The sequence below is a fragment of the Microtus pennsylvanicus genome, chromosome 7 (genome assembly GCF_037038515.1).
Source record: "Microtus pennsylvanicus isolate mMicPen1 chromosome 7, mMicPen1.hap1, whole genome shotgun sequence".
Classification (NCBI taxonomy): domain Eukaryota; kingdom Metazoa; phylum Chordata; class Mammalia; order Rodentia; family Cricetidae; genus Microtus; species Microtus pennsylvanicus.
In genome coordinates this window covers 50,380,326-50,407,968 of record NC_134585.1, presented here as the reverse complement: position 1 = coordinate 50,407,968, position 27,643 = coordinate 50,380,326, and the positions used below count along the sequence as shown (strand labels likewise).

The 27,643-nt window shown below is 44.6% G+C and overlaps 1 long non-coding RNA gene across 2 annotated transcripts in view; it reads right to left on the bottom strand.

Moving 5' to 3' along the window:
- Window positions 1-3,827: 3,827 nt before the first annotated feature.
- Window positions 3,828-27,643, bottom strand: part of LOC142853738 (uncharacterized) — a 66,762-nt gene continuing 42,946 nt past the window's right edge. The window contains exons 2-4 of one of the 2 annotated variants that reach the window (XR_012911244.1): window positions 16,576-16,752; window positions 6,922-7,132; window positions 3,828-4,668 (exon numbers count right to left, since the gene is read on the bottom strand). This is a non-coding gene — a long non-coding RNA (uncharacterized LOC142853738). The remainder of the gene's footprint in view (window positions 4,669-6,921; window positions 7,133-16,575; window positions 16,753-27,643) is intronic. The other variant, XR_012911245.1, reaches the window with a different exon arrangement.

Below are 27,643 nucleotides of genomic sequence, written 5' to 3'. Positions count from 1 at the left end.
GGAAAACTGGCCCTGTTAAGGAAGTGAGGCTGGGGCTTGGAGAGGTGGCTCAGCAGTTCTTCCAGAGGACCCAAACTCAGGTCCCAGCACCCGTGTCGGACAGCTCACAACCACCTGTAAGATCAGCTCAAGGAGCAGAGCACACTCTTCTGGCCTCCAAGGGAACCTGCATACATGGAGCAACCACAAACACATTCACAGAAAGAGGAAAATAAAACTTTTAAAAAGAAAGGAAGGCAGTGTGTGGTGGCACATGCCTATGATTCTAGCACTGGAGGTGGGGAAAGAGCACAGACTTCCACGATCGTCCTTTGCTACCTGCAAGTTTGAGGCCAGCCTAGGTCATGTGAGACTTTGTCTCAAAAAGAAAAAAAAAGTGAACCCATTCACTGGGAACAACTTTTTCAAATCATTTTCCTGCTAAGACTATATTACTTGAAATGGGAAAAAAAAATACAATAAAAGCAAGCAATCCAATTTAAGAATAGGGAAAAGATTTGAATACATATTTTCCAAAAGAAGATAAGCAAATGTCCAACAGAAGTTATATAATCCATCTTAAATTACCCAGTAGCTCCATTTTAAAAGGTGAAATAAAATTAATTTTAATTAATTTATTAATGAACTTACATGTTTGTGGAAACCAGAGGTTCACATCTGGATGTCTTCCTCAATTGTTTCTTCACCTTCTGAAATTGGCTTTAACATTTTATTGAACGTGATGTGCTCACGTTAATAGTTCAACATATAATTTGCATGGCAAAACTGTTGGTTGTCTATTTTCTTAGCACTAAATTTTCAAAATCTAGTGTGTGTTTAACTTACTATGCACAAAGCAAAACTTCAAGTTCTCAACAGTCAAATGTGTTGCTCTTCCAGAGCAAGTGAGATGTCTCAGTGAGCAAAGGCACCTTCCAAGCAGCCCGAGAGCCTGAGTTTGATCCCCAGGATCCACATGGTGGAAGGACAAAGCTGACTCCCAAAAGTTATCATCTGACCTCCACATGTGTGCCCACACATGTGCACACCCATCCATGTGCACACCCACACATGTGCACACCCATCCATGTGCACACCCACACACGTGCACGCCCACACAATGTACACCCACACACGTGCACGCCCACACACGTGCACGCCCACACATGTGCACACCCATCCATGTGCACACCCACACACGTGCACGCCCACACAATGTACACCCACACACGTGCACGCCCACACACGTGCACGCCCACACATGTGCACACCCATCCATGTGCACACCCACACACGTGCACGCCCACACACGTGCACGCCCACACACGTGCACGCCCACACACGTGCACGCCCACACACGTGCACACCCACCCATGTGCACACCCACACACGTGCACGCCCACACACGTGCACACCCACACACGTGCACACCCACACACGTGCATGCCCACACACATGCACACCCACACACGTGCATGCCCACACACGTGCATGCCCACACACGTGCACGCCCACACACGTGCATGCCCACACATGTACACACACACGTGCATGCCCACACACGTGCATGCCCACACACGTGCATGCCCACACACGTGCATGCCCACACACGTGCATGCCCACACACGTGCACACCCACACACGTGCACACCCATCCATGTGCACACCCACACACGTGCATGCCCACACACATGCATGCCCACACACATGCACGCCCACACACGTGCACGCCCACACACGTGCACACCCATCCATGTGCACACCCATCCATGTGCACACCCACACACGTGCATGCCCACACACATGCATGCCCACACACATGCACGCCCACACACGTGCATGCCCACACACGTGCACACCCATCCATGTGCACACCCACACACGTGCATGCCCACACACATGCATGCCCACACACATGCACGCCCACACACGTGCATGCCCATACACGTGCACACCCATCCATGTGCACACCCACACACGTGCACACCCATCCATGTGCACACCCACACACGTGCATGTCCACACACGTGCACACCCATCCATGTGCACACCCACACACGTGCACGCCCACACACATGCATGCCCACAAACGTGCATGCCCACACACGTGCATGCCCACACACATGCACACCCACACACGTGCATGCCCACACACGTGCATGCCCACACACGTGCATGCCCACGCACGTGCATGCCCACACACGTGCATGCCCACACACGTGCACGCCCACACACGTGCACGCCCACACACGTGCACACCCATCCATGTGCACACCCACACACGTGCATGCCCACACACATGCATGCCCACACACGTGCATGCCCACACACGTGCATGCCCACACACGTGCACGCCCACACACGTGCATGCAAACACACGTGCACACCCATCCATGTGCACACCCACACACGTGCATGCCCACACACATGCATGCCCACAAACGTGCACGCCCACACACGTGCATGCCCACACACATGCACACCCACACACGTGCATGCCCACACACGTGCATGCCCACACACGTGCACGCCCACACACGTGCATGCAAACACACGTGCACACCCATCCATGTGCACACCCACACACGTGCATGCCCACACACATGCATGCCCACACACGTGCATGCCCACACACGTGCATGCCACACACGTGCATGCCCACACACATGCATGCCCACACACGTGCACGCCCACACACGTGCACACCCATCCATGTGCACACCCACACACGTGCACACCCACACACGTGCATGCCCACACACGTGCATGCCCACACACATGCACACCCACACACGTGCACGCCCACACACGTGCACACCCATCCATGTGCACACCCACACACATGCACACCCACACTCGTGCATGCCCACACACGTGCATGCCCACACACATGCACACCCACACATGTGCACGCCCACACACGTGCACGCCCACCCATGTGCACACCCACCCAGTGCACACCCACACACGTGCACGCCCACCCATGTGCACACCCACCCAGTGCACACCCACACACGTGCACACCCACCCAGTGCACACCTACACACGTGCACACCCACCCAGTGCACACCCACCCAATGCACGCCCATCCAGTGCACACCCATATATGTGCATACCCACACCTGTGCACACCCACAAAAACCACACAATGCACACACACACAATACACACCCACCCACATGCACACCTACCCACGTGCACACCCACCCAATGCACGCCCACCCAGTGCACACCTACCCACGTGCACACCCACCCAATGCACGCCCACCCAGTGCACACCCATATATGTGTATACCCACACATGTGCACACCCACACACACCACACAATGCACATGCACACAATACACACCCACCCACATGCACACTCGCACACGTACACACCCACCAGAGAACTCAATACCCATATATGGTTAAAAACACCTATACCTACAGTACTTTCTTCCGGGGTGTTGTTTTGATTTGACAGCCTGCTCCCATTTACCAACAAGACCCCTAAAGACAAAGACGGGATAGAGTATCACTGATGTGTTCCAAACATCTGGCATTCTAGAATTTCGGTCTGTCAGCTTATTGACCATGGTTTGATTAGAAGGTAAACTTGTTGGCCTTATTTTCTACTTTGCAATGTTGGTCTTGTGATTTCTGCTTGCCCAGGGTACTCGGAAAAATGTCTTGAGTATCCTTCTCAAGAGGGCGTGTCACTGGGAGCATCTGGAGCATTGGTCATTGCTATTCTCAATCATTTTCATTTCTTTTCAAAAGCTTTTGTGGGGCCAGAGAGATGGCTCATTTAAGGGCACATACTGTCAATGTTTAAAAATATATTTTTATTTTTTTTCTGATCAGAGAGTACAATAATGAGAAAAGCCTGGCTTGTCTCATTCACCAGTTTCCGTGGTTTGAGTTTCCATCATCATTATTGCAGATGTCAAGCTCCCAGCAGGATGCCTGCTCCTGGAGTGGAGAAGGGACTTGCCCAGCTGAGCGTAGCTCTGGCACGAGTGCCCCAGCACATGACTATGTGGCGGAAGACTTGCCAGAGCAGATGGTATCTGATAGGTAGTCTAGGTAACTCTGATGTTTCAACACCACTATCTTAATTAATCATGATGATAGGTGGTTGGAGTAGGTATTATCAGCATTTTACAGCTGTGGAAAATAAGGCTGAGGGCAGATAGCGTAGCTGAAGTTACTTGGCATTCTACCTTGGCAAAATTCATGGCCAGCTCTCTCTCCTTCGCTTTTTAATTCTCTCTTTCTGTATTGGGTTGTCCACACAGGGTCTTAAGAAGAGGCTTATATTTTATTTGGAGTGGGACTCCGTGCTATCTCCCCCTCAACAAGCTGCCCTGAAGAAGCAACCACACAAGGTGTGGCTCCTCACCCAAGGTTCCTACCCCTTCATTTCCTGCTCCTGGGCACTGTGTGCCTTCTTCTGATTTCAGAGACCAGAAGTCTGCTGGGTACCGTGATGGGAAACTATCCGTGGGACATCAAGTGTTTCCAGCTGCTGTGTTTCTGAGGCGCCTTCTTGCCTACTGGGTTCGTGGCGCATAAGATATGAGAAAAGACAATAAAACACTGTGCCAGGATTGGGGGAGCATCCGCTCAGCAGAATTTACATGCCGCTCTCATTTCCTTTCCTGTAGCGTCTGCTGCAGCCAAGGGCGAGTCCCATCCAGAGGATGCTTCCGGAGAAAAGGAAAGAAAGCAGAGTCAGTGGGTAAGGAAGGATAAGGACAGTTTTTCTGAAGCAGAGTTCAGTCTTCAAAACCCACAATTAGCCTGCTTTCTTTTAGCTTGTAAAGTCATATTTAGCTGCTCCCTGCCACCTGCACACACAGTACCAGTCATTACGCTTCCCTCCTTCCTCTGCAGAGTCGGAAACAGTCGCTCCTGCCAATTATCCCGCAGTACAACGAGACGTGATTTATACACGCGTCTCTCCTCTTCCCAGAATTTTTCTATCACCATCCCAGTTTTAATCCTGGAAACGGGGCTAAAGTAAGTAATTAGACCCTCGGCTACCATGCAGCGGAGCACAGACGTGAACCTGACTTGGCCTCGCGTCCATGCACAAGTGTCTCTGCCACACTCTCCTGGAAGAGGTTGGAGAGTCTCACTCCCTCGGCAGCCTCTCTTGGGCCCTTTCTCGGTCTTCCAGTTCCACGGTTCCTTATTTGCCTAGTCAGCTGATGCAATCTCAGTGCGCACATGGGACAAGTGGCACCTGGCGTGTGGGAAGACATAATTAAGAGACTTTCCACCCCCTGTTCTCTGTACTTAGACAAACAGCAGCTAATGAAGCGTGCTGACGTCTGTTGCCATCCTGCAGGAAGGAACACTGTGCACACACCCATTTCACAGACCAGCTGGGCGAGCAGAGGATTAAGGAGCAGAACTCCTCAAAACAAATAGGAAGGAAAATCCAACACCCTGCTCCCCTGAGCTGTAAGCGCCTGCTCATCTAGATCACCCTGAGATGTTAGCATTCTACTCCTTTATGGGAAAGGAGCCACTGCAGTATTTTCTAGAAGGCCAAATTATCTGAAATTACTGCATGTCTCCAGACATGTTCTCTTACAAAGCAAATAATGCATACCCTTTAAAAAGTTTCCCTTATTTAGTGTGTGTGTACATGAGCACACACACCTGTGTGTTCGAGTGGAGATCAAGATGACAACTTGTGGGAGCCGGCTCTTCCCTTCCACCATGTGGGTTCCAAGGATTGAGCTCAGGTCATCAGACTTGGCAGCAAACACCTTAAACTGCTGTGCCATCTTACCCACCCTATAATAATGAATTCTTCACCCCGAAGGGAAGACTTTGCTATTGTATATTTTTCAAAGAAATATAGTAGCGCTGAAAAACTTTTAAAAGGCAGGTGAAAATCTCCCAGGGATCTTCAGGACCAGATGCACAGTGGCATTTGGAAAATGGAATAAATAATAATAATAATAATACAGCTAATGGTGTCAAGTCAGCATGAGCTGTCCTCTGGCTTCTATGTCAAGGGAAGCCCCCCCCTTTCTTGGTTGAGAAAGTCAAAGAGACATGTTTCCTTTTGTCATTTGGAGTTCAGCTTCCTTAATAATATGGGGTACGGGTATGAGTGATGACCGGGTGGTTAAAAACACTGGCTGCTCTTCCAGAGGAGTTCTGTTCAGTTCGCAGCACAAAACCATCTCTACCTCCACTTCCAGGAGATCTGATGCCCTCTACTGGCCTCCTCAGGCACCTGCATGCAAGCTGTGCATAGACATGTGCAGGCAAAACACCCATACATATTCTAATAATGCACACATGAAGCAATGCATGTGTCATGTGTTGATTGGTTCCACATGTTTTTATTGAGCCTCTGTGGGATAACCACATGTACCCACATGCCCTGTGCTAAGCCGAGGACTCAGCAGACGTGCAGGGGGACAATCCTTCCCTTTGCGAACACTTGGGTCCAAGTGCAAAGGAAGATGTTATCCAAGTACAGGAGTGATGAGTTTGCTACAAATAACCGTACCCAAGGTGTCTGGGGGAGAGGTGGGTGTCACCACTTTAGAGATAGAAAAACAAGACACCAGAAAAATCTAGACTCACAAATCTGGAAAAGGTGGCTGCCCTTGACTTGATTTAGGATTCAGATTCCTGCATGCAGAGCTGTGTCCAAACATGGGACTTTCTGTTCAGTTTGCACTGACGGGCTAGAGGTAAACAAGACCAAGAAGGTAAACAGTAAGATGAAAACTAGGCCAGCTCACAGTGGCAGAGCACAGCCAATACCAGGAGGCGGAGGGCACAGTGCTTGCCCCTTAGATGCTGCGGATCAAAACCGTGTTTCTGTCTCTCTCACTTCCTATCTGATGAGGTAAACAAGTGGCTCCCATCCATCACCCTCCAGGCACCCTAAATGACACAGGTAAACACAGTGGGGTGAGGGGTACTACCTCCGCCTGGGCTTGCTTCCTCCGGTTTCAATTCCATCTTCGTAGTGTGCTGCTGAGGCTGGCTCATCACAGCCTGGTTGAGGGAGCTTTAGATCAGGGGACCCCGAGAAACCAGTGAAGAAAGAGTCTCAGACCGTACACTGCCTCTGGCCTGGGTGTCTGTTCTGTTTTCGTGCTCTTTCCTCACGTGCTAAAGAGCACCAGAATCATTCTAGAAGTGACAAATTTAAGAAAGACCAGAACACACATGAGAATTTTCATCTGACTCCATTCCTAGAGTCCTCTCTTGCCATATCTTAAAAGTATCTTTTGACAAAACAACAACAAACAACAAAATCAACCGCCCCCTCAAAAAAAAAAAAAAAAAACCAGCTTCTGAGCCTCAGGTTGCTTACTGAGCACTTTCTAAGTCTTGGAGGTCTCCAGCTCCTGGGGCCTGAAGAGATGGCTCAGCGGTTACGAGCATCTACTGCTCTTCCAGGGAAACTGGGATTCACTTCCAGCACCCATATGTCACCCATAACTGTCTGTAACTCCAGTTCCAAAGCACTAAGTGACCTCTCTCTGGCCTCCCTAGTCCCTGCATGCATGTGGTACACATACAGAGAAGCAGATATACACATGAACATATGAACAAAATAAATAAATAAAAATTTAAGAGACAAACACGATCGTGTTCAACTGGTAGTTTATACAGTAATAACCAGCACTGGCATTATGACACAAGGAGGTAGGCTTCTTTAGTTTGCTCTGCTGCTGTTGTTGCTGTTTCTATCTTCCAGGGTCTCCAGCTAAGGCTGACAAACTGGGCTGGCCAAATGCAGAGTGAGAGAAAAGACAACAGTTTCTGAGCAGGGTTCACACAAAGAGTCACATCCGTGTCAAGGGGCTGGTTATGACATGGACTTACCTAGCAGAAGAACAACAAACCATCAGGGGACAAGAAAAAGGATGCTGTGCTCAGCGACCCAGCGTCTAATGGAACTAACGGTCCAATTAGTGTGCCTGACATCCCAAGGACCAGAAGGAAAGCAGTGAGGACAGAGAGGGGTGATGGGACATAGAGGCCAGGTTCTGCTGGGGGTGGGGTGTTGAATTATTACTAGCATGCCTATTATTTGTGTGCGTTGGGGAGAGGGGTCCATATGTGCCATTGTGTACATGTGAAGTCAGAGGACAACTTGCACAAGTCAGGTCTCTCCTTCAACCATGTGGGTTCTGGGGATTGAACTCAGGTCATCAGGCCAGGCAGATGCTTTGCCTGCTAAGCCAACTTGCTGGCCCTGTGGTGAGCGTTAGGTGGAAACTCATCCATAAGGCTATCACACACCCAAAGCTTCAGAGTTCCAGTTTTCATTCCCTCCCAGATCTCTCTTTGCTTTGTGCATATATGTACATACACACACAGACAGACAGACAAACAGATTAAGCTTGAGAAGAGAAGTCATGGGAGGACTACCTATCATAAATGAGTCAATTACAAGAGTATTGTCAGAGATTGGATTAAAAAAACATTTTATTTTTGTTTTTATTCATGTATATGTGTTTCTGTGTGTGTTGGCCTCATGTGTACTGGTGCTTCAGAGGACCAGAAGAGGGCACTGGATCTCCTGGACCTGTAGTTACAGAAAGTTATGCTGTGAGCCCCCTGATGTGAGTGCTAGGAACCAACCTAAGCCATTTCTATAGCCCTAATAAAATATGTGTTTTAAGTTGGCACAACTGAATTTCTTCAACATGAGCCTCTTAAAAGTACTTGTCTTAGCAAATAAAATATCGTTTAAAAGTGTTTAAATGTTTATCTATATTTTTGAAATATAATGGACAATATTCTGCTGTTTAAACAAAGCGCAGACTATGCTTTAAGTCATCTCTATAAAAATGAAAAGCCCAATGTATCTCTACTTCAAAAGTGGATATATAAGGCTGGAAAGACAGCTTTGTGGTTAAGAGTACTGGCTGCTCTTCCAGAAAACCTGGGTCAGATTCCCATCACTTAAACAGTGGCTCACAACCATCTGCAACTTCAGTCTCTGGGGGATCCTACACCCTCTCTGGTTTCTTTGGGCACTGTATGCAAATGGTACATATTTACATGCAGACAAAATATTTATATACAAAATACATATATCTAAAGAATAAGTGGATATATAAAGACTAAGAACATCTTACGTTAGCTTGTGTGTGGGTTTTTCTGATATCTGTTTCCACCTTTGTATATACCATGCTGCTAAAGAAGACTTTTCTATTTTTTTCAAATTGGACAAAATGTTGGCTTTTCATGTTTTTATATTTTAAATATTTAATGTGTTTTGATGTAAGTCACTTTGTGATTTATGTTACCCAGTATATTTGTGCGTTCTGTGCTGGTGTGTATTAGATATCTGGCCATCTAAAATAATAAAAATGAATTATATAATAACCAGAGGTATTTTTTTCTCTTTAAAAAATTACATTTATTTACTGCCACGTGTTCATGACGGTGTTCACGTGTAGGTCAGAGGACAACTTTCAGGAGCTGGTTCTCTCCTTCCACCTTGTGCATTCCAGTGACCAAACTCAGGTCACTAGGCAGCAAGCACCCTTCCTCACTGAGCCGTCTTGCTGACCCAGAGGTATATGCGTAAACACATCATCCATTTCCTGTTTTCTCCATCAAAGTTCCTTATGAGTAACTGCTCAGGCTGGTGTTCTCAGGCATGGTGGCCCAGAGAATGTATTGGTCACAGAAGGATAGCTCTGATGAGGTTAGTTTGCTCTCTGACGAGTCAAGCATAGGAACTTTGTGTTGGAGGGCCCTCTGTTCATGAGGTTTTCAATGGATTTGGTCATTCATCATCTCTAGTGTTCATTGTATATCTACACTAACCCCTCTGTAATGTAGGCTCCATGAGGACTGGACATAGTTCAGGAAGCAGAAATGTGCAACAAATATTTGCTGAATTAAAGAAAGATGGAGTAAAAGGAGGAAGGAAGGAAGAAAGGAAAGGAGTTTTGTTAATGGGTGAGTAAGATTTTGTAGTTAAACAATGAATACAGCAGGGTCAAGAAATTGAACATAATATATAGTTGGTAAAACACTAAAGGAGTAAATCATTAAACTTTAATAAGAAGTTTTATATAGGTAGTACTGGGGAAATGTTTGATAAGACCATAAGGATTCTGTTAGCTTTGGTATCTCAGACAAACACTCAGATCTGTCTTCAGATTGATCAGGAAAATGGTTTTCATTTAAAATGTGAAATCTCTGGGGAAGAGGAGGAAATAGATGAGTGAGAGACTGGACCAGCAGCCTTGTAGTGTAGTGAACTGCCTTGTTAACAGCCCTGAGGCCTGAGATGGAGTCCCGCCAGCCGGCACCACTCCCATCCACACCCCTGTTCCCTGCCACAGGAGGTAGGGCAGCTGAGTCAAGAATAGTAGAGAATACTTACCTTTAAAAGGAGATAGCAAAAAGGTACTGAGAAAGAAAGGAGGAATAAAGAAAGAAAAGGTAAGCACTGGAGAGATGGCTCAGGATTTAGGAGCACTGACTGCTCTTGCAAAGGAGCAGGTTGGATTCCTAGCACCTGGCCACAGTTCACAACCATCTGTAACTCCAGTTCCTGGGGGATATGATGCCCTCTTCTGGTCCTTGCAGGCACTGCATGCACATGGGGCTCAGATGTGAATACAGGCAAAACTTCCAAACACATTAAAAAAAATAAAGAAAGAAAAATTGAGAGAAATGAAAAACCGGTCAGGGTGACCTAATTGTTTTCCACCTGACTCACGCTGTTTAGGCTAGGCTAAAACATTTCATACCTGACAAGGGCCAGGAACCGTTAACAACAGGGAGAGCACTGTTTCAAGGATAGCTAAAAACTGACCAGTTAAAAATATGACCATAGTATGCTTCATCTACATACCCCAAAGACAGACAGGATCAGGCCAACTGAGAACATACCATGTCCATACTTCATTTGCACAATGATATCATGTTTATTGAATTTCATGTCCTTTGGTAACCCTTTGCTGTCCTCAATTAGGTCAGGGTATGCAAATTAGGTGAGAACTGGTGGTCCTGCAAGATTGTCTATGAAACGGCCTGTAATCTCTGGAAGGTAGCTCCTCCCGTTGTGTGTGCTGGACAAGTTCCTTGCCTAGGCCCGTACTGCTCTTAGGAGTAAACCTTGCTTTCTGCATCCAAGTCCTGGATCCCTGGTGGTCTCTTTGGGGGGCAAGAGTCTGGGCAACATTTGGCGCATTGGCTGGGAACCCTAGAGACCCTCAGGGACCTTCAAGGTCTTGGTGGTTTATTGAATCTGATCGGTAAGAGAGCTCTTGTCTGTCTTTTCTCTTTCATGTTCGTGTGTGTCAGTTTTGTTTTCTTTGTGTTTTTCTTAAAGTGACGGGCTCTCACTGTGGCAGACACACAGGGCAGTGATTCTGGAGGAATCGGGAGACGTCTCGACCCCTAGACCAGGTGGAGGGGTCCGAGAGGAACCCCCCCCCCCCAAAGATTCTACCCAAGGTCTGGCTGTTCACTTTCAGAAACTTCCATACGGAACTGGGAAGAGAGAATAGGGAGGCACTTGTGGAATTTATACCTTTGACTTGGAGTGTCTTTGGGTATCTCCCACCGCAGAGGGCAGATAGTCATCCCCTGGAATTCCGGGAAGCTCTTGTCCCTTTGTTTATTGTGTTTGAGACTGGATTGACAACAGGACTGAAAAAAATGGGACAGAGCTTAAGTGTCTGTGTGTGGGGGGGGATACACAACAGGAACAACAGCACCTCGGATGCCGATGACTAGGCAGCAGCCCATCTCGGGTCTGCACCCCTAGCTCTGAGCCAGGTCTGACATATTAGGTTAATTCTGGTTTTAAAAAGTCTTATTTGTCTTGTTAAAGAGTCATGTTTATTTCTTGAGAAAATTGTATATGCTTGTTTTGTTGAAATGTTAGCCTATGGTAACTGTAAATTTTACTTGTAATTTTTCTCTGAGCTCTGGTCACTAGATTTGGGTTAGCAGGAATTTGGATGTCTTTTTGATGTAGATAATGTTAAAACTGTTTTATGCCATTCTTTATTGAAACGCTGCACCCCAATGCTTTTATACACAAGAATGTACCTTCCTCTGTCAGTTAAACCTTGTAACTCCAGAGTCACAGAGAAAAAAGACTAAATGGATCACAGGGAACAGCTGAGACTAGAGTCCCAAAGAAAGGGCAAGGATGGACCTTAAGTGTTTAGAAGGACCAGTGCCAGGTTTAGTCACCAGAAGTGTCAGCTACAATAAAATAAAATAGGTTATGGAACATGTGTGCTTATAAAATGTTTTATATTGTTAGTGTTTGGATTTAAGAAAGCTAAAAACCAATGGTTTAAAAAATGTCTCTCATTACTTAAGGTCTAATCAGGCTAAAAAATGTATGTCTAGCCTCGTTGTCTTTGCTAACTTTGTTAAACTTAAGCTATTTGGATAAACTGAGTCATATACACTAAAGGAACTAGTGGTTCTTCCATTAATATATGGCAATATAATACAAATTTGTTCTGTTTTTTTTAACCTCAGAATGGTTAATTTGGTTTCTTTATTAGCTTCAATCCAAAATCATTAATTTAAAGGTTAAATATGATTTAAAAATATGATATAAAGTCCTGGTCTTATTAAAGATGCAAATTTATTGTAGACTCTTAGAAATACAAGTTAATAATCAGCCAAATTTAAAACAAGTAACTAAAAACAAAGTTTGTCTAATCAGATATATTTAGGCAGCCCTCATACTTCAGAGATCTACAAAATATGGTATTTATGACAATTAAAAAGTTTATATCAGACAGATTCTCAAATCCTAGCAGTGACCCAAGGTCTCCAAAGAAGATTAGGGGACACCACGATGTCTCCACCTGGATAGTGATGACGCTGACCACTGGGCAAGATGTCCCAACGCATCACCTGCTGCCAGGATTCAGCTCAAATTATGGTCAAACAATAGGACACTGGAGAATTGATTGCATCACTTTTGCCTAGAAAAATAAGGTCAGTCTTTTCCATGTCCCTCTTCCACAGGAACCTCTCACCTTATGGGCCTGGTAAAGCCTGTTGTTCTGATACTTCTGCCCCCAGTGCTATGGAGATCAGGGTGTGACTGTTCATGGGCTGGTCCCTGTCATTTTTAATAGTTCCGAAAGCTGTTTAGTCTGTACTTAAATATAATTTATTTATGCTTCTGAGATCTCTGAGAGTGTTGATGGTTAGGCTAGCCATAGCTTTGTTAACTTGACAGCATCAAAATATTTATGATATAAATATAGGTTACAAGGGTATAAATAATTAAAATACAAAAATGTTTCAGATTTCTTTACCCTTCTGTGTTATAGTTCTGATAAGCTGATAGAGCAATGACTGCTTACTGTTTGAGGCGCAAGCTCAAGATTTTCTAATTATAAGTTTACACACTTTTAACCCAAATCTGTGTTGTTGTTTTTCCTAGGACTCAAAGGTGAGTCTATTTTTGCTGTTTTATAGGTATCTCTTATGTGATTTTTCTATAATACAGATTTTTATATGGGCCTGAAATTTTCAAATGTATTATCTTCCTTTAAATATATAAATTTTAACTTCTGTTCCCAGTTTGAATTTGTCTCAACAGGTTTCCCCTTGGTTGGCAGACACATCCAAGCATTAGTTGCTGACTACAATCTACTCCAAATGACTGTGGACCCTGGACTTGCTGAAAATTGATGTGGACCAGTCTAGCCGATGTTTATAAATGCTCCCTTGCTCTTCAACAGAGTCCACGAACCAGATGCCCCTGATCAATACCCCATTGCCTGAATTTTCTCTTTGTTTTTAACAAGAATTTCACCTTTGTTAGCTCTTGACAACGATGTCCCAAAGTCATCTGGAAGCAGTTAAAAGAATACGTCATCTCGTAATCCCTGGTTGAGATGCGAAATCAAAAGAAAACTTCCTTACATAGAAAGACTCTGTGCAGTTTTAGGAGAGAAATTCTGTTTTCACACTAACCATTCAGGAATTATAAGAGACAATTTGGCCAAAGTTAGGGAAAGACTGACCAAGCAGAAAGAAGAATTAGACTCTTCTCAAGGAAGGTTTGAATCCTGGTTTAATCATTTCCCCCGTTAATAGTCATGGCAATTACTGGACCTTTGCTTATATTACTTTTATTGCTAACTTTTGGCCCTCGTCTTTTAAATAAGCTTCTGCAATTTATAAAACACAGACTGGGGGGGGCTACACTCACATCAGTGTCACAGACCCTGACCAATTCAGAAACCCAGGACTGGATTCTAATTAGTTACATAGGAAAGGGGGGAATGAAAGAAATGAAAAACGGGTCAGAGTGACCTAATTGTTTTCTACCTGACTCACGCTGTTTAGGCTAGGCTAAAACATTTCATACCTGACAAGGGCCAGGAGCTGATAACAACTAGGAGGGCATTGCCTCAAAAAATAGCCAAGAACTGACCAATTAAAAATATGACCATAGTATGCTTCATCTACACACCCCAAGGACAGATAGGAATGGGCCAACTGAGAACACACTTCTATCCATACTTCATTTACATAATGATGTAATGCTTATTGAATTTCGTGCCCTTTTGTAATTATTTGCTGTCCTCAATTAGGTCAGGGTATGCAAATCGGGTGAGAACTGGTGGTCCTGCAAGATTGTCTGTAAAACGTCCTGTAATCTCTGAAAGGCAGCTCCTCCCACCCTTACTGCGTTGAGTGTGCTGGATGAGTTCCTTGCCTAGGCTTGTACTGTGTTTTGAAACAAACCTTGCTTTTGCACCCAAGTCCTAGATCCCTGGTGGTCTCTTGCTCAGGGCCAAGAGTCTGGGCACAACAAAACAAAGAAATCCTTTTTGAAAATCAGTTTCATAGACTCTGAGGGCAGAAAGGATTTTGAAGGAGGAAACAAATGGCCAGCACATGAAATTCAACCTCTTCAGGAATCTAGAAGTCATAGGTGGCATTGTCAGGGATAGGAAAAGAATGGTGACCATCAGATTCGCTGAGTTTCCAGGAGAGAGGGTGAGCTAGCAGTAGGCTGGAAACATCGCTGAAGAAGAACAAAATTAAGGCAGCTTTTCTAGATCCAGAGATTTGGGGAAAAGAATGAAGATGATCATAAGATTTGAGAAATAAGGTTCCAAACGCCATGCTCAAAGGACAAAGGCTCTACCACGGGTGAAATGAGCTATAAAAGGAACGTGTGGATGACGTCACGGCAGAAGTAGCGATCCCGTTGTAATGTGCTTTTCACTCAACAAATTATGAGTCAAAGTCAACTTCACTGTATTGTATGTTGCCAATTAATAGACACTGCCAGAGAACATTTATCACACACATTAAGTTTGTTTATCTTCCTACTGTCAAGGTTAACTGAATGCTTTGAAATCATCTTTTATTGCTACATTCCTCCCCAAAGTTCTCCCCTTTGCCATTTTGGTCATAGTTAGTGACTTAGGCTGTTTTTCCAAGAAGGAGATCCTGAAAGAAGTCTTGGGATGTGAATAATTCATGTAAAAGGTAATTCTAGGAAGGTCTGGGGATGTCGGGGTTCCATGTTGGGGTGACATCTGTCAGGGTCCAGCCTTGACGGGTTTGTACGTTCCCGGGTAGGGGTGTGTGGATTAGGCATTTTAGGCAGACGAAACAGAGATACAAAAGAAATAGACAGAGATACAGAATAGAGTTGGGAGGGCAACCCAGTGAATATTCAATTCGCCTGCATTTATTTTCCATATGCCTTCTATACCCCAATCCAAAAGGGAGTAAGAAGGCAAGACTTTTAACAAACAAAGAAGTTACCTCTTCAATACCCAAGACATCAAGTAACTATATCCTGAGTTAAGCAATCTGTTGTTTTGGCAGGACGTGCAGCAACCACACCTCAGGCCAAGCATCCTGTAGGCAGCCGCTTTTTGGGTAACCTCTTGTCATAACCTTGAAGGAGCTCACTCAAGATGAACTCTCACAGACGCATACCCCGTCAGTGTGGAGTAGGAAATCACTTAGCTGAAATTCCATCAGGTGACTCTGTGACAAGCTGGCAGCTGAAGCTAATAGAACTACATGCACAGGAGGCTGTGTGCCGTCATTACCCCACCAAAGACAAGCTCTTAACAAAGAAAGAAGTTTACGGTTATTTGTACCCAAGACTGAAGCAAGCTGGGCAGGGGTGGTGCACACCTTTAATCCCAGCACCCAAGAGGCAGAGGCAGGAGGATCTCTGAATTCAAGGCCAGCCTGGTCTACAGAGTGAGTTCCAGGAAGGCCAAAGAAAGAAACCCTGTCTCAAAAAAAAACCTACGACAACAACAAATGTAAATCTTACATCAATAGAACAAGTAGAGTTAAAAGACAAAAGCAAAAATAAAATGGAATGCTAGACAAATGCTGTACCACTGGCTGAGGGCCGAGGGTAGTTCTGCTAATAGATTGTTTGCTTAGTGTGCTCGAGACCTTGTATTACATAAACAGGGTGTGGCTGTGCAGGCTGTGATCCCAGCACTTAAGGGGTAGAAGCAGGAAGATCAGAGAAGCACAGGGCCCTTACAACCTTCCTCTCCACTGGCTAGTTTTCATGGTGTTAGAAAGTGCTACCCACGCCACTGGGGGAAAAAAGATGGACTTACCAGGCTGGAGAGATGGCTCAGAGGTTAAGAGCACTGGCTGCTCTTCCAGAGGTCATGAGTTCAATTCCCAGCAACCACATGGTGGCCCACAACCATCTATAGTGAGATCTGGTGTCCTCTTCTGGTGTGCAGGGACACATGCAGGCAGAATATTGTATGCATAATAAATAAATAAATCTAAAAAAAAGGAAAAAGAATGGATTGATCGATCCATCTGAGGACCCCTGCATGCTATAGGAAACGCTGGTTGATATGATAGTGATGTAGCAATTATTGGGTAACCAACCAATTTCTAATTGAATTTGACTTTGAGGGCTGCTCCAGCATCTGGTGCTATAAATCTGGTCAAGGACCAGGCTGGGAAAGCTATGCTCTAGGGCACTGATTCTCAACCTCCCTAGGCAGAGGCAGGCAGATCTCTGTGAGTTCGAGGCCAGCCTGGTCTACAAGAGCTAGTTCCAGGACAGGCTCCAAAGCTACAGAGAAACCCTGTCTCTAAATAAAAAAATAAGTAAAGATCATCATGTGGTGGCCCTCAACCATAAAATTATTTTGGTTGCTCCTTCATATGTGTAATTTGCTACTGTTATGACCGTATGTCCGATGGTCTTAGTGGACTCCTGTGACAAGGCCATTTGACATCCTTCAGTGGGCTGAGCCCACACATTGAGAACCACCGCTGCTACTCCTACTGTTTGTGTTTTATGTACACAGGTAAGTGTATAGAGAAGGCTTTGCAGTGGGGCAGCAGGCAAGGCAGAGATGCATAACTGGCCAAAGTACTGAGACTATGTGACTGTTGGAGTACTCACCCTTAAATGGGACATCTATATCAATTCTACTGCAAGGCTCAGGGTACATCTTAGAAGAGGGGACAAAAGGAAAGAGCCAGCAGATGGGAGGAGTGTGCTGTGAGGTGTGGGCATGGCGTGGGTGTCTCACTCCTGAGTTCACATTTGCTACAGCGGGTTGCAGCGAACATAGCGTGGCTGTCTCACTCATGAGTTCACAGTCGCTACAGTGGGTTGCGTGAGATCAAGCCAGCCCACATCCAGTCTGAATGGGAGAGGGGCTCATGAGACTCCATTTCTACTTGAGAAGTTGTTGGCATTTGATGGTAGTTAGTGGAAGGAAGATAATTTTTCTTGAGGGGTGTGGTGAGTGATGGACCAGCCTGACTCCATCTTAAGGGTGGAAACTATTTTGTTATAAGATCAGAACGAGTGTATTTCTGTTTCCTGCAAAACCATGCTTTAGCCTGCTTCTGGAATTTGATATGTTCCCCACCCTACCCCTCCTATGGAGTCTGACTCATACCTTGAATTTACCTTGATAAGATAGTATGTTCTGCCAAATAATTCTGAAATGTTCAGCCAAGTTCCAATGTAACCAAAATTCCTCTGGAAATCCCCCAACCCTTGAAAACCTCCTATTCTTGTAGTTTTTTAGGCTATATAAGCCCCATTTTTTTCTGTGTTCAATGCTGTATTTCCAAACCCCAATGTAGGGAGATAGCCCTGCATGACAGAAAATAAAGCTTGCTTAATGTAACCAAAGAATTTGGGTAATGGTCTTTGTTCTTGTTTAGTAGAGTTAGCAGCCACAAGCAGACAGCCCGTACTTCAGCCCATGCTCCTACATCCGTGCACATGCAGACAGCTCTAACTGAACTTGGTGGGTTACTAAAACAAAAAGAAGAGGAGGAAGAAGAGGGAGAGGAAATGATGGTAGAAAGGTATGTGTTAGCGGCTTGGTGAAATGGAAAGAGGGATTTGTGTTAGATGTAATCAAACCGTATTGTAAACGCATAAATTTTTTGAAAAATGAATTAAAAATACTTTTGTGGCACATGTCTTTAATCTCAGGACTTGGGAGGCAGAGGCAAGTGGATCTTTGTGAGTTCAAGGTCAGCCTGGTCTACAGAGTGAGTTCCAGGACAGCCATAGCTACATAGTAAAAAATAAAAAAATAACAAATAAATGTCTAAAAACTAAAAAACAATAAATAAAAAGGATAAGGCTATCCTCAGCTATACAGGGAAATGTGAAGTCAGCCTCTTTCCAATAAATAAATAAAAGAAAAAAAGAGGGGGAGGGGAGGGAGGAAGGAAGGAAAACATAGTATGCCAAAATTTGTGGGATACAGTTAAAATGGCTTTTTGGGGAAACTTTCTATCATTAAAAATTTGTATTTGGAATGGATAAAAGAGGAGAGAAAGAAAAGAGTCTGAAAAAGTAGTTCAGTCAGTAAAATATGTGCCTGGCAAGTCCAAGGCCCCAAGCTCCTATGTAATCCCCAGAACCTATGCAAACCTACTGAGTATGGCGGGGCATGCTCATAATCCCAGCACTGCAGAGGTAGACAAGCTCCCAGGGACTGCTGGCCACCAGCTTGATCAACTGATGAGACATGGGCTAATGAGAGACCCTATCCCCAAAGAGGGGCAGTGTTTGCAAGGATAAAAACCTCAGGCGTATGCACGCGTACACAAACACACTAAAAAAAAAATAGATTTAAAAAAAAGTAAATACGGGCAGGAGAGACGGCTCTGCAGTCAACAGTACTTGCTGCTTTTGCTGAGGTCCTGGGTTCAGTGTCGAGCATGCATGTCAGGTGGCTCACCTGTCAGTCGAGCTCCCTGTGACCTGTTGACCTCTTCTGGCCTCCGCACACAGTTTATGGACACACACACATACACAAAAACAAAAATGAAATGAATCTTTGTTTTGAGACAGTGTTTCTTTGTGTAACAGCCCTAGCTGTCCAAGAACTTGATTTGGAGGTCAGGCTGACCTCAAACTTCCTGCCTCTGCCCTCCCCCCCAAGTGCTGAGATTAAAGGTGTGTGCCACCATGCCTGACCAAAATAAATATTTTTAAATATATATATATATATATATATATATACATATATATATATTCTGGCTAAGAGACTACAAATAGCCCCTCAAAAAAAAAAAAGAAGTAAGAAGGAAGAACACAAAGGAGATAAGATTCAAGATTCAAATCAGTGAAACAGAGTAAAAGACAAATGAGTAACTCAAAAAAGTGGCTATTTAAGAAGTACAATAAAATTGACAAACTTCAACCTTGACTAACGGGAAATAAAAGAAAACATATGGATTGTCAATGTCAAGAAGTTTACAGATAGCCAGGCAGTGGTGGCAGATGACTTAATTCCCAGCCCTCGTGAGGCAGAGGTAGGTGGGTCTGTGAGTTTGAGGTCAGCCTCTTCTAGAGAGAGATTCAGAATAGCCAGGACTACACAGAGAAACCCTGTCTCCAAACAACAAAAAGGTTACAGACAAAAACGGTAGTGGAAGCCCATGCCTGATCAGGAGTTCAAGGCCAACCTGGACTCTGTAAGACACTGTCACCCAAAACACGGAACCAGAAGGGAAGAAATCTCAGCAGATTAAGGGCACTTGGCACCAAGCCTAATGGCCTGCATTTCGTCCTCAGGACACACTTCCATAACTTCAAAAACAGAAAGAAAAGATTACGGTGAATCTGGGGGTGCCACTTAATTGGAGTGACTGCCTTTCATTCATGAAGCCCTGGGTTTAATACCAAGTACCCATAAAACAGGCATAGTGTTACATGCCTGTAATTCCAGCACTCCAGAGGTAAGAGCAAAAGGATCAGAAGTTCAAGGTCCAACTAGCAGATCTTCCTTCGGCTTCTCTCTTTTCCATCTTTCTCCTGAAGAGGTAGCTTCTCTTCTTCCCCCACCCTGTTTCTTTTTCTCTCTCTATCTCTCTTTCTGACTTTCTCTCTGCTCTTTCTCCTTCACCCCTTCCCTCCTTTCCCTTTCCCCCAAATAACCCACTAAATAAATACCCACTTTCTTTGCATAGCATGCCTGTTCATCTCTGTCTCTCACCTGTTGCAGCTCCTTGTGGGACTAGTCTCTCACCCACCACCTCCCACCCACCTGGGACCCACAGAGGTCTTGGGTGGTGGGATTGGCTGCCCATCATGGCCCGCAGTGGTCTTCCACTGCCCTAAATCACTGGCAGTGGCCGGCTGAGCCCCCCCTGGGAGGGGGGATAACTGCGCTGGAGCCGCAGTATTTTACCATTACAGGAGTCTCTTGTGTGCACAGATCTATGGATGGCTCAAGCTGACAATGCCTGTCCAACATCCTTGCTCTGATTGGAGAATTTGCTCCCCAGGGCCTATCCACTCTATTTGGTGAATTCCCTCTGCTAAAGAGAACTGTATCATGCCAGGTCATGCCATGGTTTTAAGCCGTTTATGCCAGTGAGTGATTGGTGAAGAGAACGAAGGTCTATTCCCTTGCCCCAACTTGGGACAACTCCTAAGGAACACGTGGGGCCTTTACTGAATCTGTATTACAGATCAATTTATGCCTCTGTTTAATATTTCTTCTTTCTTTTCCCTTTCACAGGTGTTGACCCCCAAGCACTCTCTGATGAATTCCTTGCATACTAATATCTTCCTCAGAGCTTTGCAATACAGCCTGAGACATAAACATAAACATCTTTGCACAGACATTTATTGGTGGGACCAGCATGGAGAAGGAGGAGCACAAAGTCCCATGTGTAATCTAGAAACTATCTGCAATTGATACCTGCTGGGGAAGGGAAATCAGTGCTTTCCAGGGGAGTGTCCTCGGTTATCTCAACCCCTCTCCAGACAGGGAAGGCCTCAGGCCCAGGAGTAGTTGGCCAACACCAAACAGACTTCATGCTTTGTTTCTGTGTGCTTTTTATGTGTTTGGTTTTTTGTTTTAATGATTTTCTTTCTTTGTATTTTCTTATCTATTTTCTTTTAAGTTCTTCAATTTGATCTTTGTTATTTGTTTTTCCAGCTCTTTTTTTTTTTTGCTTTTGTTTTTGAAAGAGAGAGGAAGAGCATGAAGTTGGGAGGGTACAGAGATAGGGGAGATCTGGGAGGAGTTGGGGGAAGGGAAAGAATATGATCAAAACATAACGTATAAAAATTTAGGCAATGTTTCTTCAAAAAGAAAGAAAAATGAGAGATGGAGAGATGGCTCAGCAGTTAGCTGTGACTGCTATGGCAGCACCAAGGTCTGCGTTTATATCTGAGCATAGACATAAAGACCCGATGTGGTCTCATACAAGCCTGTAACTCCAGCACTGAGGCGGATGGAGATAGGAGAATTACTGGGGCTTGCTGGCTGCCACCCTCGAAAGTGTGTGTGTGTGTTTGTGTGTTTGTGTGTGTGTGTGTGAACTCCTGCCTCAAAGGAACAAGGCAGAGTGAGAGAAAGACACCTGACACCCTTCTCTGGCCTCCATACACCTACCGACCCACCCACACAGGCATGTATCACACACACACAATTTAAAAAAAAGAAAAAGTGAGTGCCACGGGACATCTTGGAAGAAGGCACCAGAAAGAATCTAGAGGCAGAAGATGGTAGGTGTGCTGTGAAACACTGTCTTCCAGATGTGGTATGGCCATTGAACTCACGAACCTATAGCATCTAACCAAGACCAAGCCATTCAACATGGCACCATGATTGGGGGATGGGCTCATGTATCCCCACCCTCCCTAAAGGGCTACCAGCAGTAACTGGTTGCCCGGGTTGTCATGGTTTGTTTGAGCTGGGAGTATTGGCACAAATAAATTTTAGTTGGTCAAATACACAAGAAAGACATGTAAGGGGTGGTGGGGCTTGTTGGAAAAAAGAGGAGGCTCAGCGGGAGTGGGAGGGGTAATAGAGGCTGAAATGACCAAAGGGCAATGTATACATATAAACAATTGTCAAAGGATAATAGATTAAACACACATTTAAAAAATAAAGAAACAAAAGACAAAATTGAGCTGGGAGCAAATCAGGAAAAGAGCACAGGGCTGTGATGGCGCATAGCTTTAATCCCAGCACTTGGGAGGCAGAGGCAGGTGGATCTCTGTGAGTTCAAGGCCAGCCTGGTCTAGAAGAGCTATTTCCAGGGCAGGCTTCAAAGCTACAGAGAAATCCTGTCTTGAAAACCAACCAAACAAAACAAAAACAACAAAACAGGCAAAGATAGAAGACCTCTGGCAGAGGGAGGAGGCACACCACCGTTGACATAATTTTAGGTTGCTGAGGTAAGGCCAGGAAAACCTCTCCTTCTAAGCAACATTGCTTACATTGAAGGTCCCTTGACATAAGGGAAACAGTCACGGTTTAGTTTCTGCTCTTGGAGAAACAGTAATCTTTTGCTATGAATGTAGTTTGTTTGAGCTGGGAATCTTGGCACAAATCAAATAAAAACAGAGCCTGTGTACACAAGTAGCTAACTTGACTGAGTATCACAAATCTATACTAAATCTAGGCTCAGGAATAGAAAATAATGGCTCTTTTCATCATTCATTCTTACGAAATTCGTAACCTAAATTATCTTACCTGGTTACTCTCCTTACATTACAAAGAGAAACACTGAACCCGGTCTCACTGGCTTCAGTTTTCAGGATCTTGTCTGTCCATCATTTAGCATTGTAGAACAGGGTTTTGTGTTATGTTGTTTGTTTTTCGCTTCTGCTTTTGTTTATTGACCCAACACTAAATATGAACCAGGCCTTGATTTTTTTTTTTAAAAAAAAAGTCTTTATGGGCTGAAGAGATGGCTCAGAGGTTAAGAGCACTGACTGCTCTTCCAGAGGTCCTGAGTTCAATTTCCAGCAACCACATGGTGGCTCACAACCATCTATAATGAGATCTGGTGCCCTCTTCTGGCCTGCAAGCATACATGAAAGGAATGTTGTATACATAATGAATAAATAAATCTTTATTAAAAAATCTCTCATTCAAAGACTTTATTTGACACCTTTGATGCTACACAGCATGTTACACACACTGTACTCATAACTTCCCAACAAGACAACACAAAGACCACACATTAATCTATTAAATGTAAGACATACCATCGTGGTCTTCAAACATTATTGTACTTTAACTACTAGAGTTCCACAAAGCATACATGAAATAAACTCTTGACCAGATTTTGGGTTGTTTGGTTTTTTTAAGATTTTTTTTTATGTGTGTGAGTATTTTGACTGCCTGTATGTCTGTGCACCATGTGTGTGCAGTGCCCTGGCAGGTCAGGAAAGGGCACGGGATCCTCTGCAACTAGAGTTACAGAAGATTGTACCATCATGTGGGTGGTGGGAACTGAACCAGGTCCTCTGGAAGTACAGCCAGCACTCTTAACCACTGAGTTGTCTCCCCAGCCCCTGCAGACTAGTTTGGGCAGGCAGCTAACACCTTAAGCAGACATGACTGTCCTAAGTTGCCTGTTGGGTAGGAATTTTACACACATCGCCTCTGCTTTCAGTAACTGCAGAACTGAAGAATACTGTCCCTCCCCAAGCTTCATGATGACAACCATCAATAAGGAGGTGAAACTTGTGACCCACAGGAGTCAGCCCATGAACTTCCTGTGTTTGTGGACTTCAGAGATCCCTTGGGTGTCAGGTGTCTTCTGATAGCTTTATGGGATAGGTCACTGAGTATAACATCAAAGCATGCATTTATGGATTCTACCAACACAGTAAGGATTCAGTAGTAGCATCCACCTCCCTGCTTACTAACAGGCTGCAGGCTTCAGCAAACTCCAGATGGTTAATACCATTGTCCCCAGGTTTGCCATAAGATGGGCCCTGAGGGAATGGGCATTTGAGGCCATCACAGCAAACATGAATCCTGATGATGACATACTCTTACTTGGCCTTGCATGCAGTCAGGTGGGGCCTGGAGCCCCGTGGCACCCCTATTGCTGGTAGCACTCTGACGCTGCCAATTCTGCATCTTTCATAGTTCCAATCTATACTCATGTTCACCCATCTCCTGTCACCTGATGGCTGCTGCCAGGCAGGGAGGAGGCAGAGCTTGGTCTGTCTGCTCAGCAGATTTATTGAGACACAGTGCCTTTCTCCCACGCCTCCCTCCCAGCCTTTGCTTGGTTTTGTTTACACGACAGATATTAAAAGGCCATAGTGTAGTCTTCCAATAGAACAGCAGGAAATATAATGGCTTTTCTTCCTTTCTGGTGACTCCCATGGTAGAATGCCAACTTGAAAGGCTTCTCTTGCCTTAGATTCTTAGATGTTGCCAATAGTTTATTGGTCTTGGTCTGGGAAGACAGGTCAGTAAAAATAGCACTGGTCCCATAAGTGTGAGAACTCCTATCTGGATCCCCCAAGCCCCTGTAAATGCCAAACAAGCATGCCTGCCACCTGTAATTCCAGCCTGAGAAAGTAATGGAGACAGAGGATCCCCAGGACAGGCTGGCTAGATTATCCATATCTCCAAGTTCTGGGTGCAACTAAGAGACCATGCCTCAGTGAATAAGGTGGGAAGTTACTGAGGAAGACTCTTTATGTCTCCCTCAGAAACCTACACTCACACACACACATGTGAGCATATGCACCTATACAAATCCAAACATATATACACACGTGTACAACACACACATGTGAGCATATGTACCTACACAAATCCAAACACTTATACACACATGTACAACACACACGTGAGCACATGCACCTACACAAGTCTAAACATTTATACATACGTATAAAGCACACACACACGTGAGCACACGCACCTATACAAATCCAAACATATATACACACACGTAAAACACACACGTGTGTACCTACACAGATCCAAACATTTATACACACATGTAAAACACGCACACACATGCACTTACACAAATACAAACATTTATACACACGCATAAAACACATACACACATGAGCACATGAACTACACAAATCCAAACGTTTATACACACACACATAAATCACATGCATGTAAGCACATGCAGCAACACAAATTCAAACATTTATATTCAGATATACAACACACACATGGCATATGTAGCTCCACAAATTCAAACATTTATACACACATATATAACACACACACATGTGAGCACATGCAACTACACAAATTCAAACATTTATATACACATGTACGACACACACATGTGAGCACATGCACATGGAGCTATACAAATTTGAACATGTATATACGTATGTATAACACACAATGCACACACACGCTTTCATTTGTCCTCAACCAATCATGATAGTGTATGTCTGTAATCCCATAAACCAAGAGGTGGAGGAAGGAAGATCAAGAGCTCAGGGTTCTCCTTGGCTGTATAGCGTGTTCAAGTCCAGGTCAGGTTACATGAGACCCTGCCTCCAAAAGAAAGGCTCATCGGTGCTATCTTGAAGATTAGTTGGAATGTGGAATCTGAAGAGAGAGCCAAGCCATGCGCTTTCCATACCTTATCCCATTTAACCCTGCCCGTCTACTGGTAGCCCTGTAATCATTCCCTTGCTTGTCTGAGAAGATCCTCCCCTAGCAACTTGCTCTACCTAGCAACAGATGCATTTATTACTGTAGAGAACTTGCCCCCCAAAGTAAAATTCAAGCTAACAAGATATAAGACCATTCAAGTAAAATTTGGCAAGACGTCTCATAAAATAAAAGTAAAATATCAAAATTTTCTCACACTTGCTGCCAAGTAATCATTGACACAAATTCTTTGAATCTTACATTTGCATACATAGACAAGCACTGCCCAATATTTTTGCAGATAGCACAAGTGAATTCTCTCTACCGCCATGCACCTGTCTATGGTGCTTAGTTGCAGAGAGCCTGGCCCCATTAGCAGTTTCCTCTCAAATGCTGGCAGTTCCGTGTCTCTTCCCTGACATTTCACAGGCCACACCTTACTGCTGCTTCTACCCCTCAGTTTGTCCTCTTCCACCTCTTCACAACAGCCTGGAAAATGGGTCTGAGATTACAAGAATGGTACTCCACCTTGAAGAGTACCGTAGGATTAGGGTGGGGCCTTGAGGCTCCTTTGTAATTCAGTGATAGGAGGGAAAAAAAAGCAAAAGGATGAAATGCTAACAGCAAGCAAATGCATGCCAAGGGGTCATCTCTGGAGGGTAGGCTCTTTTAGAACTAAGCAATAGAATTGGTCATCGCTAGGATGAACTGGGAAGCTGGCTCTGCAGTTAAGAGCACAATCTGCTCTTGCAAAGGACTTTAGCTCCAGCCTACATCAGACGGCTCCCAGAGCCTGCAGCTCCAGCTCCCGGGGATCCAGTGCTCTCTTCTGGCCTCCCAAGGCATCTACACTCAGTTATGAACATACCTCCACACAGGCACACACAGATACATATAAATTCTTTAATTAAAAATTAATTTAAGAAAACAATCCTTGGGGCTGGAGAGATGGCTCAGTGGTTAAGAGCACTGCCTGCTCTTCCAAAGGTCCTGAGTTCAATTCCCAGCAACCACATGGTGGCTCACAACCATCTGTAAAGAGGTCTGGTGCCCTCTTCTGGCCTTCAGGCATACACACAGAATATTGTATACATAATAAATAAATAATTATTAAAAAAAAAAGAAAACAATCCTTGATTTGAATCTTGGGGTTTGGAGGTTTTAACAAAGAGTAGGAGAGGGCAGTTGTGGTGGCGCACACCTTTAGATCCCGGCACTCAGGAAGCAGAGGCAGTTGGATCTTTGCAAGTTCAAGGCCAGTCTGGTCTACAGAGCGAGTTCCAGGGTCCCCAGGGCTACACAGTGATACCCTGTCTCAGAAAAGCAACAACAACGATAAAGGAGTAGGACTTAGTCATTTATCATTATTTAACACTTATTCAGTTTTTCTTTGATTGTAGAAAAATCAATCAAAAATCTGAGCCAGTTTAGAAAACACAAGAATGGGAAAAGGAGAAGCAAGGCTGAAGGAAGCCATGTGGCTGCTGTCATTCTTCCTTTCACCCAGGCTGCAGACACGCTATCAAAGCTGGGTGTCTCCGTGGCCACATAATATTATGTCATGAACACTTTCCACGTCTGAAGGAGTATTGAAAACACAATTGTAAGTCAGATGTGGTGACACATACCTATAATTTCCACCCTTGGGAAGCTGAAACAGGGGATCACTGTGGGTTCAAAGCCAACCTATGCTATACAACAAATTGTAGGAAAGCCTTAGCTACGAGGAAGACTCTGTCTCCAAAATTATTTAATCCAGTTTAAAGACTGGAGATGACTCGGTAGA